The sequence below is a fragment of the Lampris incognitus genome, chromosome 8 (genome assembly GCF_029633865.1).
Source record: "Lampris incognitus isolate fLamInc1 chromosome 8, fLamInc1.hap2, whole genome shotgun sequence".
Classification (NCBI taxonomy): domain Eukaryota; kingdom Metazoa; phylum Chordata; class Actinopteri; order Lampriformes; family Lampridae; genus Lampris; species Lampris incognitus.
The window spans coordinates 35,221,073-35,238,351 of NC_079218.1; positions in this window are offsets into that span (position 1 = coordinate 35,221,073).

Genomic DNA, 17,279 nt, shown 5'->3' on the forward strand with positions numbered 1-17,279 from the left:
TATTGATCATTTCCATCAGCACCCAGATGCATGCAACTTCATGATTACTGGGAATAATCAGTTTGAGGTACCATTTTGAATATAGTGTCAACACGGTGTTAAATAATTATCAATCCAAAGTCCGCTGTCTGAAGATTTTGTAATGTGCAAACAACATTCAGTTATCTCAACCGGTGATCTTTGCATGTTTTCAAAAATCCTAATGTAAGCCCACTAAAACATTTACAATGCACCAGTGACTTGAAAGAGTAAGCCAAAAACACAGGTGTCTGAATAATGTCCTGTTTACTCCAACTTTTACTTTACTCTTTAATCAGAAAACGGCGATTACGTGACTGTTTCGAAAGAGGGCGTAATGTCTAGTCGCTTCACAATTCTTGTATTCGTGTACACATGCACTGTAATCATCATATGAACTGCATTTCTATGATGAAACCCCACCTTGTCTTCTCTTTAATAGTTTGGCTTATTAAACAAAAAAACAAAAAACAAAAAAACAACAACAAAAACATTCCCTTATAATAGACAACGAAACAGACCTTAAATGTTTTTCTGTTTTAGAATGCACCCATCTTTTAGACATTTAGCACTTGAACTTTTAAGTATCCACAACAAGCACAGTGCGGGAAAAAAGTGGAATTGTGTGAACACGACCTAATAGCCGTGAGAAGAAAAGAAATAAAAAGTACGTAAGTAAAGCGAGATGCGTAGGCAGGCAACTGTTATCGGCAGAAACACCTGGAGCCTTTGTATGTGTGTGTATGTTTGTGCGCGCAAGCATGTGTGTGCGCCCATTTGTGTAGCGATGTGCACCTGTGAACGTGTGTTTTGCTCACAGGTAATGTGAAAGTGAAGAGATCAAGATTATCCTTTGTGACAGTTACTTTTAAACCCCTTTCAGAACTCACTGGTTCAATTTGTACCACTTCCCCAATATCCCCAGCCTTACACACACACACACACACACACACACACACACACACACACACACACACACACACACACACACACACACACACTCCTCTGATGGGCTTTTGGACAAAACCATTGACCTTTGCTTTGCAATCTCTGAGGTCGATCAGTGGGCCATTCTTCCATGTTATGTTTACATCTCTGAGGGCTATTTGGCCACAAAGGGGGAGATTGCTTCTGGTCAACAACCTGTGTCCACAATTGTCGCTCCCTTCTGGTTGGCCCAATGGGAAGGCCATCAAAGCATCACCCATTAGGAGGTAAGAGAGACAACCAATCAAGGTCAAACGCTTTTCAAACTACTTCCAATGTTTGCTTTTCATACAAACAAGAAGCAAACAGACAAAAGATGTATAAAAAGAAAAAAATACACATGACTGGGTTGCATGGGTTGTAAGGGTTGTTTGTACCTGTAAGGTTTGTGCAATGTGACATTGACCCATGCTCAAACCAGCATTTACTGCAAAAAAAGGTCTCTGGATATAAAAAAAATTCAGTTTCATTTTTTTTCATAGAAATTCATATTTGATTTTTTGTTGTTCATATATATATATATATGTATTTTTTTTTCCCTATTGCCACCTCCATTTTTCTATGCGTGGGTAAATTTTTACTGTCTCTATGACTGGTTTAATTTTAGCAGACAGTTTGCCTGAAGAAAAACGATTTTAGTTCAAACGTTGCTTAAGGGGGCTCTAAATCAAGCATGCGGAACATTTTTCTTTTCTTAAATTTAGCAGACAACCTCAAAACTAATGTTGTAAACTGTGAAAATGCTTTCTGTTGTGAGTCTGTTCCAGAGGTTACTAAGTCCTCAATTAGTTTGGGGAGATGGACGTGGCAACTAATACTTCAGATGCTGACTGAAATTCAAAATGAATACCCAGCACTGCAGCGGAGGATGATATGGCCGTGGAGTTTTCTTGAGCCCTTGTCTTCTCAAGCAGGCTGATAGGGACCAGCACTCTAGAGAGGCTAGCTATGTTTCATCTTTTGCCAAGGGGAAATGTGAATGGGCAATGGACTACCCATTGCCGATGACTTTGAAATATAAATTGGATTTCTTTAAAAAAAAAATCAATTTGCTTTGAACTAAATTGTTGGTAAAAGAAGGAAACTTTGCAGCTGGTATAGATGAAGAGAAGATTCAGTAATAGTTGAGGTCGATATATTTCATGATGCTCACATGTTGGAAGATAATTGCTTTTTCATGTGAGACTAATTTTGTGGGCTTCATGGCAAGAGGGACCCCGGTTTGACCCTGGTCCCTCTGTGTAGTTATATGTGTTTCTCTCATGTTTGCATGGCTTTCCTTCAGGTGTTGCTGTGTCCTCCCTCTGTCCAGAGACATGCATGTTAGGTGGATCCGGTATACTTGATTTGCACATATAGTGTAAATGCTATGTGAGTAATTGTTTGTTAACCCTGTGGTGGACATATAATCTGTCGGGGCAGTTTCCTTTCCTTATTGCTTGATGTTTGCTGGGATAGGCTCCTGCACCGCTTTGATTCTGGATTGAATTAAGTGGGTATAGAAAATGAATACATGATTATTCAGGAGCTGTACACTTGTCATCTTAGTGTTGCTGTTTTACAAACCAGTGGGGAAACCTGGGTCCTTGTTGCATTTACTTCATATCAGAAAACAAACAATATTTTTATTTATTTTAATACCTTATTGAGTGCAGATCTGAAATGGGTCCTGTGTGTCTTTTCATTGAGTTATATCCTCACAGATACTTTGAGATTTTTTTGTGTGCCAAGATTAGCCGAGTGTGTATATAGCTATGTACAGATACATCTCTCTCACGATATATGTGTTGATATAAGCAATATACACATCCATCCATCCATTATCCAAACCGCTTATCCTGCTGTCAGGGTCGCGGGGGATGCTGGAGCCTATCCCAGCAGTCATTGGGCAGCAGGCAGGGAGACACCTGACACCCTTGACAGGACGCCAGGCCATCACAGGGCGCAATATGCACACACACACTGTGTGTGTGTGTGTGAGAGTCAAAAAAATAAAACCACAAGTGTGTTTGTAATGGGTTGAGGACAGTCCATTCTCCCAGACCGATGAGGACCAGAGAGAGAGAGCAGGTGCAAAGCCTCCTGCAGCCATGCCAGGTCACAGAGCCAAACTGCCAGCAACACTGAGCTCCAGAACCCCGACACTCCACCTCTCTCTCTTTTTCTCCCTTCTGTCATTTCTTGCAATTTTTCCCCATTTCTCTATCCCTCTCTCTCTGCCATGGTCTCTTTCCCTCTTCCTCTGGTTCTCTCTTCTCTCACATTCTCTCTCTGCTACTGTCACTCTATCTTTCACTGGAACCCTCCGATGTTTTCTCTTTTCTAACTTTCTCTTTCTCTACATATCTACTCTCTCTCTCCGACTATAATTGTCTTTATCTATGCCTCTCTCTCTTTCTGTCTCGACTATTATGTTTCTCTCTCTCTTCATCTACCCCCTTTTCTTCTCTCATTCACTCTGCCTTCTCCTTGCTCCCAAACAGTTTAAATCCCATGCCGTTCCTCACATCCTCGTCCTACTTCATTTGCATTTCCTGCTCGTTCCCAGCCTAAGCCATGTTTCATAGGAACAATCGCTGGACTCCTCCTTCGTGGTCGGCGGAAATAGCTGTAATCCTCATTATTGTTGCGGTTGTGCTATTTATTCCCATGTTATTTATCACGCTCTCAGAGACACTCACAATTTCACACTGTCTCATAATATTTGCACAGTCTTGTGTCACTTCAGGCTTTTGGTACATTTTGCCAGTGTTGGAGATAAATGTCTGTACTGCGTTTTTTAGACAAAACTCACAAGTTGTGAACCAGCCAAGGTCAACCCCAATCCCTAACCCCTTATACTCATGCACACGCACACACACACACACACACACACGGCCCGCTCATTGACTCCCATTCATTGACAGCCCTTACCTAAACCTTAACCCTAACCTTAACCATGCAAACTACATGCCTAACCCAAACCCTTACCCTAACCTTAACCTAACCCTAGTTTTAACCTTATACCTAAAACCAACTCCTAACCCTAAAATAGACCCTTTTACATGTGGGGTCCGATAAAAGGGCCCCAAAAGTGAGGTGTCACCAAGTTTAACTATACTTGTGGGGACCAAAGTGTAGTTAAACGTGGTACACACACGCACTCACACACACACACACACACACACACACACACACACACACACACACACACACACACACACACACACTTACCTGGCCTTACCTTAACAAGAGTTTAGATTCACAGTCTTGACAAATGTGTATCTATTTGAAGGTTAATACTTGACCTTTGTTTGTTCTATCTATCTATCTATTTATCAAATTTAGTATATAATTTAGGGCGCCCAGGTAGCGTAGCTGTCTATTCCGTTGCCTACCAACACAGAGATCGCCCGTTTGAATCCCTGTGTTACCTCCGGCTTGGTCAGGCGTCTCTACAGACACAATTGGCCATGTCTGCGGGTGGGAAGCCGGATGTGGGTATGTGTCCTGGTCGCTGCACTAGTGCCTCCTCTGGTCGGCCGGGGTGGCCTGTTCAGGGGGGGAAGAGGAACTGGGGGGAATGGCATGATCCTCCCACGTGCTACATCTCCCTGGTGAAGCTCCTCACTGTCAGGTGGAAAGAAGCGGCTGGCGACTCCACATGTATCGGAGGAGACGTGGTAGTCTGCAGCCCTCCCCGGAGGCAATATTTATTTTCTAGGATGAATCGGGGAAAGTTCCCGCCCTCAGGCGCTAGGATTGGCCAGATCTGCCTGTCAGTCAACGCCGATGCGGCTGTTCTGGAACGCAACGTTGTTACCGTACACACAGTTAAGTTGGCACAGTTAGCTTGGTTGTAAACGTGGCTAATAGCTAACAGTTAGCGAGCAAACGTGGCTAGAGTTAGGGTTAGGGTTGTTGCGCGTTCGCATCGGCCTTGACTGATAGGCATATCTGGCCAATCCTAGCACCTGAGGGCGGGAACTTTCCCGATTCATCCTAGGAAAAAATATTCGCCTCCCCTGATCGGCAGAGGGGGTGGAGCAGCGACCGGGACAGCTCGGAAGACTGGGGTAATTGGCCAAGTACAATTGGGGAGGGGGAAAAAGGGGGGGGTAGTATATAGTTTGATTGATACTTTGATTTATTTTGTAGTATATTCATGTAACTTCATGACTTACAGGTTCAATTTCTAACCAACATGCTTTAATGAGCCCAAGTTCCCAGGGTAAAGAAAAGTTACTGTTTGGCTGCAGGTTGAGATTCCTTTTAAAAATCTCTTCTCTATTTCATTTTAATCCCCTCTGTCAGGTTGTCTTCCCTTCATGCCCCCCTTCCAACAGTCACAACCACCTGGCACCCAACCTCCCACCACCTTCACCACGTCTTTAAAGTTCCTCTCCCCAATACACATACATGAGGACAGGCGTGTGAACACACACACACACACACACACACACACACACACACACACACACACACACACACACACACACACAGAGTAACCGGCATTCAAACTCACATTCCTACAGACACACAGATATCCATGCTGTCCATTTTACCCTCCCAGTTAGACACATCCTGATCTAAATCCTGCCGCTAACCTCCTCTTCCAATCCAAGCAACGCCATTCACTTCCCTTTCACTTTATACACGTGTTCACACACAGACACAGACACAGACACAGACACACACACACACACACACACACATTGTAACAATGTAACACAGATAGCTTACCCGATTTGAATGTTATCAGTCTATTGAATGGGAGTTATCGGTTGGCTAGATAAACAATCACACATGATAGGGCGTCCGGGTAGCGTGGCGGTCTATTCCATTGCCTACCAACACGAGGCTCGCCCGTTCGAATCCCCGTGTCATCTCTGGCTTGATCGAGCATCCCTACAGACACAATTGGCCGTGTCTGCGGGTGGGAAGCCGGATGTGGGTGTGCATCCTGGTCGCTGCACTAGCACCTCCTCTGGTCGGTCGGGGCGCCTGTTCGGGGTGGGGGGCGGGGGGACTGGGGGGAATGGCGTGATCCTCCCACGCACTACGTCCTCCTGGCGAAACTGCACTGTCAGGTGGAAAGAAGTGGCTGGCGACTCCACATGTATCGGAGGAAGCATGTGGTAGTCTGCAGCCCTCCCCGGATCGGCAGAGAGGGTGGAGCAGAGACCGGGACGGCTCGGAAGAGTGGGGTAATTGGCCAAATACAATTTGGGGAGAAAAGGGGGGAACCCCCCCCCCAAAAAAAACCCAACCACCCACATACTCTTTAACAAACACACACATGCTCTATATAGCCACAGCCATGACATCTACTTTATCTTTGTAACCCACCACTTCCTTCATGCGACATCAAGCGGTCACTTCTTGAGACCACTATGGTCATTCCCAGCTCCTGCGTCCATTTTTCCTCATTTCCTATCATCCACCCTTACCCCCAATAACACTTAAACAGCTTCTGTATTGTACTGTTTTTTGTTTCCTACATAGGCTGGCTGATTCATAGTTCGGCAGCTCATTTAGTGTTGCGATGCAGCTCTAAACTTGACCATAACAGCCGCTTTTCCTGTGGATTGTGGGCATATGCAGCCCATTTAAAACTCGGTGAACATGCGGATAATGGCTTGATATCGGCCCCAATGACCCAACAATGCAAACTTATGCATCATTTTTTGTTCAGAATACATCTTGTGTGTATTTAGGTAAAGATCTTTGTTGAATTATATATGATTCGATTTTAATGGTTGCCTTGCATGTGGCCCCCCAGAGAGGCAGGATGCAACACTGGCCAATCTCATTTTCTGCCCCTGTATGCGCCTCAGTACAGCCCTTAATACAAATGGGTAATTGATCACATATCAGTATAATAAATGGGGAAAATATGGGCATGCAGGAAATGCCCTTTTATGTTTGTTTGGTTACCATCGTTTCTTCATCTTTTAACACAGTCAAATGTCACTTTGGCTTGGGTCTTTGAAGTTATATAATGCCCGTATGTGTGAGTATACACTGGTGGCTATTTCATTTCTACTGTTCAAGGTGGACATATCAAGCTTGCAAATAATGAAATACTTCTCTGCCATTATTTGCAAGCCTGATATGTCCACATTGAACAGTAGAAATGAACTGGCCACCAGCTGTAGACAGAGAAAATATATATTTACTTTGTAACTAAAAGAAAAAAGTAAAATAATGTCATTATTATCCCCCTCCCTTATTAGATGATACACATGTGGCATTCATTGTATTTTTATATTTTAACTGCCTGCCCTTCCAACTGTGCCCCAACCCCATCCCCAATATATATGTTTAATTACGTTGTGGTTATGACAATATTAGCCTTGCTGATATTATCTTAGCATAAAGAATATGTAACCATCAGGGGCTAAAGTTAACATTGCCATTGTTTCGACGGCCCATTATTCGAAACCTCAATATTCCAAAAAATGTCCCATTGGACCTTAAGCCCATTTGTCTCTGTGAAGGCCATCTGCTCCGAAAATACACACTGTCCCTGCAGTTGTCATTTCAGTGACTGCTCTTCATTGGCTATATTTCTAAACGTACGCCAAAGGACATTTCAACCCATTTCACTTTTGCAGACAAATTTCCAATGTCGGAATAAAATGAGAGTTTTACCTCAGCTGGTGTGAGCCCCTGGTGCCTGGGTCATTAGATGTAGGCTGATCAGAAACTCAGTCGGAGCTGTCTTAATAGCTTACAGTCTTTGGTTCATCTTGGCTGTTCCAACAAAATCAAACATGTTTGATATTATCGGGAGTTTTAAGTCCTGGCTGATGCAACGTGTGAGGCGCAATGGAACGATTTACAACCCTACAGTATCAATAGTCAATGAAATGAACTGGCTGGGTGATCAATTAAAAACTATATGCACCAAAGTGAAGCTAAGGATAATCTAGCATCTTGTATAGAGCCTCTAGTGAAACCAGTGTTTATACCAAGGAGCAAGACTCCGAAAGCTTGCAAGCCACATGGAGCCAGAGTTATTGTCTAATGAAATGATGCAGTATTGAATTTTTCTAAAGAATGCACCTGTAGATTATGTGTGCACTGCTCCCTGCCTGTGGACCTGTATCATGACCCAAACATTTCCTGATTGTAGCACCTAAATCCATAATGGCATTTTTGTTGAATCTGTTCTCTGATAGCTTGTTCATTTGTTGAGCCCAAGAAAGCTTTTCCTGTTTTGTAGTGCACTCTTAGAAAATTATAGTAGCAGTAGTAGTAATAATAACAATAATAATAATAAAAATAATAATAATAATAATAGTGACCTCAAAGGCAAACCATTATTGCCTCTAGCCAGAGCTTTTACCAGTCTTTATACTTGTATTAAAAGTTCTTTATCAAATGAAATACAATAGCATGGATGTACACTACCGTTCAAAAGTTTGGGATCACCCAAACAATTTCGTGTTTTCCATGAAAAGTCACACTTATTCACCACCATATGTTGTGAAATGAATAGAAAATAGAGTCAAGACATTGACAAGGTTAGAAATAATGATTTGTATTTGAAATAAGATTTTTTTTACATCAAACTTTGCTTTCGTCAAAGAATCCTCCATTTGCAGCAATTACAGCATTGCAGACCTTTGGCATTCTAGCTGTTAATTTGTTGAGGTAATCTGGAGAAATTGCACCCCACGCTTCCAGAAGCAGCTCCCACAAGTTGGATTGGTTGGATGGGCACTTCTTTGAGCAGATTGAGTTTCTGGAGCATCACATTTGTGGGGTCAATTAAACGCTCAAAATGGCCAGAAAAAGAGAACTTTCATCTGAAACTCGACAGTCTATTCTTGTTCTTAGAAATGAAGGCTATTCCATGCGAGAAATTGCTAAGAAATTGAAGATTTCCTACACCGGTGTGTACTACTCCCTTCAGAGGACAGCACAAACAGGCTCTAACAGGTACTATTTAATGAAGATGCCAGTTGGGGACCTGTGAGGCGTCTGTTTCTCAAACTAGAGACTCTAATGTACTTATCTTCTTTCTCAGTTGTGCAACGCGGCCTCCCACTTCTTTTTCTACTCTGGTTAGAGCCTGTTTGTGCTGTCCTCTGAAGGGAGTAGTACACACCGGTGTAGGAAATCTTCAATTTCTTAGCAATTTCTCGCATGGAATAGCCTTCATTTCTAAGAACAAGAATAGACTGTCGAGTTTCAGATGAAAGTTCTCTTTTTCTGGCCATTTTGAGCGTTTAATTGACCCCACAAATGTGATGCTCCAGAAACTCAATCTGCTCAAAGAAGTGCCCATCCAACCAATCCAACTTGTGGGAGCTGCTTCTGGAAGCGTGGGGTGCAATTTCTCCAGATTACCTCAACAAATTAACAGCTAGAATGCCAAAGGTCTGCAATGCTGTAATTGCTGCAAATGGAGGATTCTTTGACGAAAGCAAAGTTTGATGTAAAAAAAATCTTATTTCCAATACAAATCATTATTTCTAACCTTGTCAATGTCTTGAATCTATTTTCTATTCATTTCACAACATATGGTGGTGAATAAGTGTGACTTTTCATGGAAAACACAAAATTGTTTGGGTGATCCCAAACTTTTGAACGGTAGTGTATATTCACAGATCAGACCTATAGGGGTGCATCTGTCTATACACCCATGTGTTTTTCAGTTCTTGTGAAAAACTGCCAAATTTATTAGTGTAGTCATGAAAGTGTTTCAGAAAATATCATGTCGTGTATTTTTTTTCCCTACTGGTTTCTTTTTATTCAGATATTAAACTTGAGATTCCTCTTAGTGTTCTGATGTGCATTTATTGGGTCTCAGAGAACCACTTTAAATTTTATTTTAAAAACCGAAGTTTCTCACACTTTTATTTTGAAGGCAGCAAATGACATTTCAACTAGGCTTCATGCTGTCTGCCGCTAATGTTTTTAGACTGACTGAGAGGACACAGTGGTTCTTCCTCCACACCGACCTCAGTAGACATGAACCCAAGGGAGAAGGAGCCTAGGTATGCCTCGTCATACTTTCTTGTTATGAGTGCATCGGGTTTTCTTTTAGTACCTTACAGTGTCAAAAACTTTTCCATTTTGTTTTCTGACTTTTTTCTGTCCCTCATTGGATAGCTAACGTACAATCAGCTAGCTAGCTCAGTCATGTGTTCTTTCTCTCGAGTTCAGTCGAAGGCCTAATGGTTTCCGTACAGCCAGGAAATCGAGGAGGGTTTTGGTACATGAGGGGTACCATTACCAAAAAACAAAACAGAAAGCACAATCTGTGACACTGACGAAAAGACAAGAGGCGGAGCTGGCAGAGTTGAAGATATTAAGATTTTCATTGGGAGTGACGGAGAAGGACAGGATTAGGAGGGATTATATTAAGAGGGACCGCTCAGGTTGGATGGTTTGGAGACAAAGCAAGAGAGGCAATATTGAGATGGCTTGGACACGTGTGGAGGAGAGATTCTGGGTATATTGGGAGAAGGATGCTGAATATGGAGCTGCCAGGGAAGAAGAAAAGAGCAAGGCCAAACAGGAGGTTTATGGATGTGGTGAGGGAAGACATGCAGGTGGTTGGTGTGACAGAGGAAGATGTAGAAGACAGGAAGAGATGGAAACGGACGATCCGCTGTGGCAACCCTTAACGGGAGCAGCCAAAAGTAGTAGTAGTAGTAGAATACAATCTACTGGCGTTGTTGGCAAAAGATCTTCAATGCCATCTTCCAAAACGGCCACATTTGACAAAGAAAAAGTCAATATCCACGTCATAAGAGTGTCAAATGATATGAATGTGATTAAATCCAGTGCACTTAAACATAAAATGATTGAGGCTATTGAGGTTGACCCTTCAAAACCTGTAAAAAGGATATATGATCAGGTTGTTAGAGATGCCAAATAGGATGACCATGTCCCTGAATTTAAGATCCAGTGTATCAGAGATCACTGCAGCTATGGAGGAAGAGAACATGATTAAGGTGTTTTGTGGTCATGTCATATTGCCCAGTGCTTCTCATCCATTTCGAGTCGCAACCCACATGAATAATCAGATTGGCGTTTGCAAACCCCCCCCATAGCACTGGGACATTTACCTCACAACACCCCGATGCAAACACACTGATCACTCATAAACTGTCTGCCTGAAACGGTTCAGGGATTACTGTAATATAACACATTAATTAAAGAAAAAATTGAATTAGTTGTTGTTCTGTCTGTGGGCAAAGCAATGGTCTTCCTGTGTGAGTTTGGTAGTTTTAGTGTTTTTAGATTTATTGAAATAATGACACCTTCACAGTCAACAGGTCTGCTTTAGGCCTAAAAGAATAGACATACATACATTATCATATAATTGAGGTAGGTGGGCCCGTTAGCATGTTTAAAAACAGAGTATATAGACTTATGGTCTTACAGGTCAGTTTAAGAACAGTTTTCATATCTGTTTACACCTATTCCGTTTGTATCAGTTTATTCAGTACATTTTCCTGTAATAATCTAGATTTTGTCTGTTCACTCATTATTTGACAGACTTCCATTTAAAGGCTTGTTGCCTAATATCAATCAGTTCATTCTTTTTTCGTTATGTAGCAGGGACATCATTCCCTTACCCTCACACGTTTAAGTGGGATGGCTGGGCCTGCTTATTTGAACAAAGCAAATGTATTCTTTGTTTTATGTTTGAGACTGCCACAAAGATCATCTTCAACTCTGATGAGCCGTGATCTGTATTTGTTACTGATGAATATCAGTGTGGAAAATGGCTTTTCACATAAATATTTAGATCCAAAACGAACAAGTACATCCACTGCAGCTTTTGATAGTCCCGAGGATTCTGCAGCTACTGGCAGCTAGAATTAGTCCAGTGTGCATGATGCAAAATAAGTCTGTAATGTGTGTTCAGAAGAGAGATCCAACAGGGCATCCTCCAGCTCCATCCACAGCTGGCCCACTCTATACGCTGAATACACAGTTGCGTAGGGCCCCGCAAATCTTTGCTGGGAGACATAAAGCCAATCAATCGCTTTGACCTAGTACAGGGGGCCCCTCCTCAATGGATATATCATGTCATGCCAATCAACATCTCTCTGACCTAGGGGGCCCTCATGTCAATCATGTCAGTGGATGATTTTGATTGGCACAGGTGCTGCAGCAACTGTCCAATCAATCATTATGCTGCTAAAGTACGATATAATGGGCCGCTCTGATGGCCGAGTGGAATAAACCGCCGTTCTTGCAATCCGCTCGTCAAGTGGCTGAGAGGTTCGTATCCCAGACTCGCCATAACGTCCACGGGGTAAGGCATTCATTAGCCACCCTTACCCGATGGATAGTGGGTGTAGATCGATGTAGTGTTCGGGGACTCGTCGTTCTCCAGCGACCCCTCTGGCCCATCCGGGCGCCTGCAGCCAGGCAATTGAAAGAAGTCTCCCTATGTCTCCTTCGCGGCCTGAAGTTAATGCAACCCATGCGAGGCTTCACCGTGTAAAATAGCGAGAGCAGCCGACACGAGTTTGAAGGAAGCTGGTGTTATGACTATCTCCTTCCTGTGGAAACGTGAGCCAGGGAGTTATTCGACAAGAGTTCCGGCCATATGCCATTGGGTTAATCGGGTGGGATAAGTGGAAAAACTAGAAATAAATTTATTTAAAAAATAAAATAAAAATATGATATGATGGTTAAAAAAAAGTGCAACATGATGGCGCCTCCAAAATGCATGGAGTCATGGAGTCATCCATAGCAAATTAAGGAATGTTCTTTAGCAATTCACAGGTGAATATCCAATTCTGTTCAGAAGCAGTTAAGCTGCTGCTGACAGATGGCAAACCTTAAGCTTACTTATGTGATTACTAGCATGCATAAGGTCAGTCAATGTGTGGTTAATGGAAAAGGCAAAACACAAACTAATTCTTTTCAAATTATTTACTGAACATTGTACAATTACATATCAAACTGGTACCAGCTGGAGGGTCCATCTAGACAGCGATTCAACGATGCTTTGTCTGATCACGGTATAGCGTCCAAACATCTAGAACATGTGTATTGTAGTGCACATTTAGTGCATATGAGTGTCACTTGAAGAAGATATCCCATGATTTAAGATCCCAGTGTAAGTACAAATATCTGGAACATTTCAAGGGTCCCATGGACTTCAAATCATGTGTATGTGCGTGTGTGCATGTGAATACACGTGTATGTACATGTGCATGTGAATCCTGGTACAGCCTGGTATTGTGTGTAACATATGTGTATGTAAGTTTGTATGTCTGTATGTGTCTATGTAGGTGTGTATGTGTAAGTGTTTATGTATGTGTGTTCGAGCCCCAGGGTAGTCCAACCTCGGGGGTCGTCCCGGGTCGTCCTCTGTGTAGAGTTTGCATGTTCTCCCAGTGTCTGCGTGGGTTTCCTCCGGGTGCTCCGGTTTCCTCCCACAGTCAGATGACATGTAGGTCAGGTGAATCGGCCATACTAAAATTGCCCCTAGGAATGAATGTGTGGGTGTGTCGGCTCTGTGATGGCCTGGCAGCCTGTCCAGGGTGTCTCCCCGCCTTGCCGGCCAATGACTGCTGGGATAAGACCCTGAGTAAAATAAGCGATTTGGATAATTGATGGAGTAGTTTACTAATACTACTCAGTTCTGATTGTTCAATCATGAAATTCAACAGTGTAAATTCTGATTAGTGTTGCTATAGATGCCGTTCTGATGGGACTGACTGCCGTTAACGTCTTTTAAGCAGAATGGCGGGCATTTTTTTAAATGGAAAACAATAATTTTAAATCAATACCAAAAAAAACCAGGAGAAAAAGAAAAGAGAAAATATTATATGTATCATACAGGCCAGTGAGAGAATGCTTGTAGTTTTCCATAGTGAATTTTGATGTAATGTACTGTTTCAGTGTGTACATAACACTGTGTGAAACATGATAGCAATTCCATTCTATAAAAGTCAAAAATTGAATAATAATAACAATAATACTAATAATAACAATAATAATAATGATAATATTATTCATTCATTCACTCATCTTCAGCCGCTTCTCCAGGGTAGGGTGGCGGTGGCAGCAAGCCAAGTAGGACCCTCCATATGTCCCTCTCCCCAGCAATGCCCTCCAGCTTATTATTATTATTAAAATTATTTTTAGTATTGTTATTATCATTAGTAATAGTAAATGTAAGAGGTTTATTTTTTACTCAATTTTATCCAATTTAATTTACTTTGTAAATCTGAGAACATTACTGTGTTTGAGAACACAGTTTTTGTGTATTTTACTTCTTTTTATTGACTCCTTAAACATTTCATTCATTTAAAGAATTAGTTTCCATTACACCTCAACAAGAAACAATCACATTTATCCTTGAAATGCCAATTAGGATTCCAACATTGAATACCCAAAGGTGAAAAGGTAGCACACACACAGATCTTCAGGGCAAAGTTGCCTTATCTCACTTTCACCAAGTCAAGCTGGCCATGTCAACTAACAAGATAACATTTTGGCCCCGTGGATTTTCTTCATCAGAGCATGGAGGAAAATGGAAGTCAATGTCATTTGTATACAGGAGTTGGCAGGCAATTGGCATAAAGAGTCTCATGGTTAATTGATTCCCTAAGGTCCCATACACATATTTTCTTGACAATATAACAATGACTAAAAACAGGTGAATTAGCAAACGCCATACAATTTAACAGATCTAACTGAGGTTGCAGGTTCTGTGATATACATGCTACAGACTTGCTCAAATTTGATGGTACCCTTACAGTTCATTGAAATAATACTTCATCCCTCCCGAAAAGTTATGAAATTAAAAGCTATTTTGTCATGTATACTTGCATGCCTATGGTATGTCATAGAATAAAGCAAACAAGCTGTGAGTAGAGATTAATTAAAGATTATTCTACAAAGATATTCTAAAATGGCCTGGACACATCTGTTGGTACCCCTTACAAAAGATAAATAATTTGATTATAGTGATTTTCAAACTAACTAGTTTCTTTAATTAGTATCTATCACACGTGTCTGATTTTGTAATCTCAGCCTATTTAAATGGAGAAACGAAGTCACTGTGGTTTGGTATCATTGTGTGCACCACACTGAACATGGACCAGAGAAAGCAAAGGAGAGAGTTTTCTGAGGAGACCAGAAAGAAAATAATAGACAGACAACTGGTAAATGTAAAGGCTACAACACAATCTCTAAGCAGCTTGATATTCCTGTGACAACAGTTGCAAATATTAGTAAAATGTTCAAGGTCCATGGAACTGTAGCCAACCTCCCTGGGTGTAGCCACAAGAGGAAAATCGACCCCAGGTTTAAAAGAAGAACAGTGTGAATGGTAGAAAAAGAACCAAGGATAACTGCCAAAGAGATACAAGCTGAACTCCAAGGTGAGTTTTTAATCGCACCATCCATCGCTTTTTGAGCGAAAATCGGCTTCGTGGAAGAAGACCCAGGAAGACTCCACTTTTAAAAGAAAAACATAAAATAGCCAGACTGGAATTATCTAAAATGCATATAGACAAGCCATAATCCTTCTGGGAGAATGTCCTTCGGACAGATGAGTCAAAACTGGAACCTTTTAGCAAGTCACATCAGCTCTATGTTCACAGACAAAAGAAAAAGAAAAAAAAGACGCTTTCAAAGAAAAGAACATCATTCCTACAGTGAAACATGGAGGAGGCTCGGTTATGTTTTGGAGCTGGTTCGCTGTGCCTGGCACAGTGTGCCTTGAATCTGTGCAAGGCACAATGAAATCTCAAGACTATCAAGGCATTCTGGCACGAAACCAACTGCCCAGTGTCAGAAAGCACTGTCTCAGTCGTATGTCATGGATCCTCCAACAGGATAATGACCCAAAACACACAGGTAAAAGCACCCAAGAACAGATATGAACAAAATGTTGAACTATATTGAAGTGGCCTTCTAGGAGTCTTGAGCTGAATCACATCGAACATGTATGGCGAGAGCGGAAACTTGCAGTCTGGAGAAAGCACCCATCAAACCTGAGACAGATGGAGCAGTTGCTCAGGAGGAGTGGACGAAAATAGCTGTTAACAGGTGCAGAAGTGTCATTAAGAGCTACAGAAAACTTTTGATTGCAGCGATTGCCTCTAAAGGTTGTGCAGCAAAATATTAGGTTAAGGGTCTCATCATTTTGTCCATGCCATTTTCATGTGTTTTATTATTTACAATATGTTGAATAAAAAAAAAAATCAAAAGCTGTCTGATTTCGACGAAATATGAAATAAATGATGGATGCCAATTATTTTTGTCAGTTTCAAGTTATTTAAGAGAAAACTGTGCATTCCTAGTTCTTTGTGGAGGGGTACCAACCAATTTGAGCACGTCTATACTGAGCATATATACACGTCTGTATGTTTCCATATTTTGAAACTTGTTCAGAGGAAATATTGAAATAATAATTTAGTTGAGCAGTTGTCATTGTGTTGAGTGTTGAAATCCAGCACATATCTCTCTGAGAGTTGTTTTGGCAGATTGCCCCTCTGGCTGGAGTTTTCCTCCAGTTTTTCCTCCATGCTCTTGTAACCTGCACGACAGGGGAATGGGCCTATGCTTGCGCAGGGACAGTTTACAGTCTAATGTCTAAGTTCAGTGGAGATTGGTGTAGGTTTTTTTCTAGACCGGATTCTAGTACTCACCCCAAAGACAACACACACACTCGTGGGTATAGTTTACAATAAAAAAAACCAATTTATTTCAACAGTTCAAAGTAAAGTTATTTCAATATCAATACTAAATTAGATGTGTTATATATGTATATATTTTACTCTATTATACTTTTTAAAAGTTCTTCCTAATATTCTATTTATTGTCTATATCTATCTATATTCTATTTTATACCCTTCTAATATATTACTTATGCAGCCATATTCTACACTAACAAATTAAAGAAAATAATCCAAAATAAAGTATGAGTGCACTCAAAGAAAATAATAAAGAAAAGAAAAGGGGGAATGATTCAGTCTTCCAATCTGTGCAAGGTGCAATGTCCAGATCCTACCACAATCACAGGGGCAAGTTAATGTAGAGGCGATGATGATGAATCCAAATCCAGGGCGATGATGGGGGCAATCCAAAGGGGGTATCCAAGGGTTCCAAAAGGGTGTAGCAAGGGGGGTTGTTCGGGGTACTAAAAAACCAGTCAGGATTTCAGCAGCGTACAAAACACAAGAGAAAATAGTCTTCCTTCTTCCTTCAACGGGAGATCATCTGTCTTTGGATAAAATCAAGATATCCTACGTAAATGGCTATGATTACATGGAACACAGAAAGCTGTTTACTTTTTAGCT